At 40.9% G+C, this 5,362-nt stretch overlaps 1 pseudogene; it reads right to left on the bottom strand.

Moving 5' to 3' along the window:
* Positions 1-522: 522 nt before the first annotated feature.
* On the bottom strand, positions 523-4,996 carry LOC117704187 (NACHT, LRR and PYD domains-containing protein 4A-like; annotated as a pseudogene).
* Between the last annotated feature and the right edge of the window lie 366 nt (positions 4,997-5,362).

Genomic DNA, 5,362 nt, shown 5'->3' with positions numbered 1-5,362 from the left:
GAAAATTGAATTTTCCAAAGATTGATAGTACATGGTTGTTGCTAGAGAGCAGACTGATATCTAAACAAAAATTACATCATCATAGTTCTCTATATTAGAAATTTAAATTTATAATGAACAGACTTTAATGCCAATGTTTCATTAATTTAAATAAAATAAGAACAACCTTCTAGTAGTTTTCTTTTTTTTATTTTTTTAAAGCTACTTAACACTTTACTGGGTGCTAAAGAATCTAATGTAGGAAAAAAAATGTCATTATAAGGCAGTCATTTTAGCATGACTTTGAAAGCCCTGTCTGAAACTGTAGTGCAAACAAAAAAGCCACATCTATCTTGCAGGGAAACATCTTAATGAGGTACAAAGAAATGACATCTCATTGGAATGTTGGTAACCTGTATGATTTTTTCTATACAATGGGACAAAATAAAGATCCTCTTCTCTTTCTTCTGGAAGAAGTTTGAGGTTAGAATACACCCATGGTTGTTGCATCAGAATGTCCACCCTTTTTTTTTCTGCTTTTGCTTATACACTGCTTCTGATGCTCAAGCAAGGATGTTTCCTTTTCTCAGAGACCAGAAATGCTTGGGATTCATTAACAAGTCAGTAATCTGTAATCCAAATACATGAAGGGAACATTTTTGCTGTTTTATCACGTCTCAGAGAAAATCACCTCATTGACTTCAGGGGCATTCCCATCTAGGGTGAACATCTTAAAGGTCTTACACTGGATAAAAGCAGAAGAAAGGTCCTCACAACTGGCACCAGTTATCTCACAGTCTTCTAACTCGAGATCCTCTATGTGGCAATTGGAATGTTTTATAGCATCACACAGCAGCTTTACACCAGTGTCTCCTAGTTTATTGTGTGAAACCCGCAGGCTCTTCAGGTTCTGGTTGTTTCTCAAGACTTCAGCCAGGTCCTGGAAGCCACTAGAGGTGATTTGACAATATAGCATACTTAGTGACTTCAGGACACAGTCTGGGAGAGTCAGAGACTTACAGAGAATCTTTAGTCCTTCATCCTTCAGGTCATTGAAGCTGATGTCTAGATGCCTCAGAGTTTTGTTCCGCCTAAGAACATCAGAAAGGTGGTCCCAACATTGCTCACTGAGGGAGCAGTTGCCCAACACTAACTTCTCCAGAATGCAGTCCGGGTGGCACAAAGCCTTGCACAGTGAAGATATCCCCAGGCCAACATAGTTGGATGCCAAATTAAGATCCATTAAGATCTTGCTGCTCATCAGGACGAAGGCAAAGTTCTTGCAGTGGTCAGGTGAAAGGTTACACTGTGCTACCATCAGATTTTTTATGTTGCACTCTTCCTGGATCAAGATTTCACACAACAGTTTCACCTCATTGTGGGAGAAGAATGAGCAGCTGAGGTTCAAGTACTCTAAACTGCAGTTCTGAATCTACTCAAAGAACATGCGCACACCACCAAAGAAAGTCACATCATTTGCCATAAGTCTTTTAAGGGTGAAGCTGGGGTTCATCAGAGATTCATACAAGACCCGAAAGGCTGGCTCATTGAAATTAGTTTTTTTTATTTGGAGTACCTGGATGTCTTTACTCTTTACGAACACAGAGCACATATGACTCCAACAGGTGAGTAGATTTTCCATATAGCTTTTTTCTAGTTCTTCAGTCAGGACACTTTGGGTTGAAAAGGATAGTCTCTTAAGTGTAGAACAGTGTTTTAAGCAGTAGGCAGCAATAATAAAATCAGAATGATCCTTGGCCACAAACATAATTTTTTCCATATAGTTCATTGCTTGCACTAAGAAGGCTTCATCCTCCAAATAAGACAGACAGGAAAACAATTTCATGCCATCAATTTTTTCTTGAAGATTTTCATTGCCCCTTATGGTTTCCAGGCACTGATACAATTTGTCTTTTATTCTCTGGGACAACTGGTGTTGGGGGCCGACTTTTAGCAGAAAGCGGCTATCAGCTTTGCAGCCATCTTGAGCCATATATCCTGACATGAGATTTAAATTACAATAGCCTACAACAGCTGAGAACACTCCGATAATCTTGGTTTAGATACGTTGAGATTAAAGGTGTGTGAGATTAAAGGTGTGTGACTTAATAGTATACTTAGAAGTATAGAGATCAGAGTTAGAGACAAGACCTAAGGGCATGATTAAAGGTGTAACTTAGAGGCGTGGCTTAGAAGTCAGACTAGAAAAGACAGAACCAGAGATCAGAGAATATAGACTGAGATCAGATACTATAGAGGGATCATCAGAGACGAATCTGACATTAGGTAGAATCTGCCGTCACCCTCGCTCTTGCTGAACCCCCGACCTGAAGACCGGAGTGGCAGCTTGGGCCGGGATACAGTGGCCGCCCAAACGTGGGTCGGCCCAGGCCTCAACATTTTGCCTGGACTGCAACATTTATTTTGGCCACCCCAACTTGGGGCTAGTGCGGTCCCCAACATTATTTTGGCGCCCAAACAGGGACTCGAGCTTGGGCCCCAACAAACTGGTAGCCAAAAACACCTCTAGCTTTTCTTGTTCTGATTCGTGTAAAAGGCCAAGGATGAAACAGCCCCAAAAAACCCACCGTACTTTGACTTTCATTAGAAACATAAACATGAGTGTCTCTATACATTTTACATCCTGACTAGGGTGGTCATCATGGCTCTTTAGCAGATAAAAGATGGCAGCACAGAACTCCTGGACAGATGGGTGGGGAAATATGTAAAAATTTTCAGATTCCCTGATCTTTCCAAGCATTCAAATGTCCAGCAGTGTGGGGATGTTAGAGTCCATGATCCCATTTCTCCTGAGAGCCTCTTCACTAAACACAAATGTGTCAGTCCACATGCCCTCAGCGGCCAGAGAACACTAGCCCTGAAGTTGGTCTTGGCTTTTCTTACTTGGATGTTGGGCACTTTGGGGAGTGAACAAATTGAAGATATGAGTGGTATACAGAGAGGTGGTACATCGGCAAATGGGGATGGGGTCTCTTCCTTTCTCTATCTCATTTTTAAGACAAGTAATCACCATCCAGCAGAGCACAGGGGCCTGACATACAGTGAACAGCTGCTCATTTTTTCTCACCAAGCTGAAGACTTCCTGGGCTTTGTTCTTATCATGGAACAACCTGTGGAAATATGTATTAATATTGTTCTCCTGGAATCCCTTTATATTTTTCACATCTGTGTACTCAATTATGTCCTGAATTCTCTCAAATGTCTCTGGGGTAGCGGTGATAAGGAAAGAAGATTCAGGGAGCATCTTCCTCCTGAGCAAACTGCTTATCAGTACATTCACTGGCTGCTTCTCTATGCAGTTATTACACAGCTCAGATTCCTGCTCATCCATATTACATTCCATCACTTCTAAGCTGTCGATGATAAATAAGAGCTTCTCAGGTTTTGATAGGATCTCCTCTATGGGAGCTGAGGCACTGGGCCACTCTCTGGAGATCAGTTCAGCCAGGCTAGCTGTCTTCAACTGCTTCACATCTTGACAGCAGAAGTAGAAGATGTAGAAAAATTTGTTCTGAGACACCAGACCTTCTGACCAGGCAAGCATAAACTTCTTCAACATCAGTGTTTTGCGAATTCCAGCAACACTGTTCGTGAACACCATGTGTGGCCGTGTTTCCGTTCTCATTGATAGGAGAAGATTCTCAAAATAATCACAGTCATCCTTGGTGAATTTCTGCTTAAAGAAATCCTGAATACTGATGCTGAATGCTCTGAAACCATAATGGGTCAGCTTCGCCTTCAAATGAGCAAAATATAATTTTGGGTGTCCAGCAATCTCTCTTTGTGCCCTCTCTTTTTTTTTTTTTTAATTTATTTATTTATTTATTTTTATTAGATCTTTCATTTACACTTCAGATACCATCCGGTTTCCCCATTCCCCCCCCCTTAGAAAACCCCTATCCCATGCCCCCTTTTCCTTTTTGCATTTATACATTTTTTTAAGAAATGTTAATCATAGGCTTTATAAGTTTGGTATTGTTCAATCAGAGGTGTAACCCACTACCCAACCTAGATATATCAACTATCTTTGACTGGTGGAGATACATGAACATCTGCTTCCCTGTCTCCCCCCTCTATCTCTCTTTCATCACCTAGCTTCTCCTCTCCTTCTTCTTCTCCTCTTCTTACTCCTTTTCTTCCTCTCAGTACTCCTCCCACCTTAGCTCCTCCTACACATCACCCTTCCTGTTAAAAGGAATCTTTTCTCTCAAAATACAATTAGAGCATAATTATGCCTATTTGTACCAGTGAGGTACAAGATAGTCCTAATACCCAGTCCATCCTTTTGTTGACTAACCAGCACCTCTGTCATCTATCCTAACTAAAACACTTAGTTCTGATCCTGGCTTTTTCCTTGGCTTTAGGATGAATGTCAGCTGATGACCATACACTCAGATCTTTTCTCTCAAAGTAAATAGCTATAAGTTTTCAACCCCATCAGAAATCCAGAATGACTGAGTTGACTATAATTGTGGGAAGCACAAAGCATAGCTTCTAAAACTTAGCCAATTTATAGAGACCTCTGAACACCTGGACACTCGCTCTACTTCAAAACGTTGGAGCATCTGTTCTTCTGCCTTCTGGCCCAGGATCATCTGACAGACCTTAGTGCTGCAGAATTATTAAGGGCTGATTACTCTGTCTAGGCAGATATAATCAGTCGACTATTCTGCAAGTGTGTCCTTTTCTGGACAGTAATTTGTCTGTGGAAGGAAAGTGGCAATTCTTGCCTAGTGGCTGTCTCACCAATGAGATCCTTCCTGTTGAGCTTTTCAAAAATATTGAAGGTCATATCCCAGGTTTGCTTCTCTTCATAGTGTTTCAACATTAAGTTGGCAAGGTCTTCACACAATGCCTTCTTCACTTCTGTCCAAGAAATCTGTTTCAGCCCCAACTGCAAAATCTCCTGTCTGAGGAACTCCTTAAACTTTACAAATTCCTTCTTCTTTAGTTCTTCCAAGTACCACATAAGGCCATCAGAAAAGAATGATGCCATCTTGTCTAAGAAAGATGACTTGTCTCCAGAGAGATGAGTACCAAGATTAAGAAACACACAGGACTTTGATGTCAGAAAAAGCCAGATAAAGTCGGAATGCTTGCCTGTGGATTCAGCTGAAGGAAGTGTTGGATGATTTGGACAAGTAATGAATTTTGTTTTCTGCTCTTGGGTTTTCAGGTTTGTTCTTCTCCAGTGGTTTTCTAAACCAATTCTTTTAATGGTATTCACTGTAAACTCTCTTCTGGGCCACAAAGGAGGGAGTTCAGAACTCTGAGATCCTGAAACAGGTTGTGTTAAAGAAGGTTAAGTTCGCAAAATTTATCTTCTTAAGGGATTTTATACAGAGTAAAACTACACATTCAT

The sequence above is a fragment of the Arvicanthis niloticus genome, chromosome 2 (assembly GCF_011762505.2).
Source record: "Arvicanthis niloticus isolate mArvNil1 chromosome 2, mArvNil1.pat.X, whole genome shotgun sequence".
In the NCBI taxonomy this organism is placed as follows: Eukaryota; Metazoa; Chordata; class Mammalia; order Rodentia; family Muridae; genus Arvicanthis; species Arvicanthis niloticus.
The sequence above is the reverse complement of the archived record's forward strand: the minus strand, read 5'-3'. Positions and strand labels throughout refer to the sequence as shown.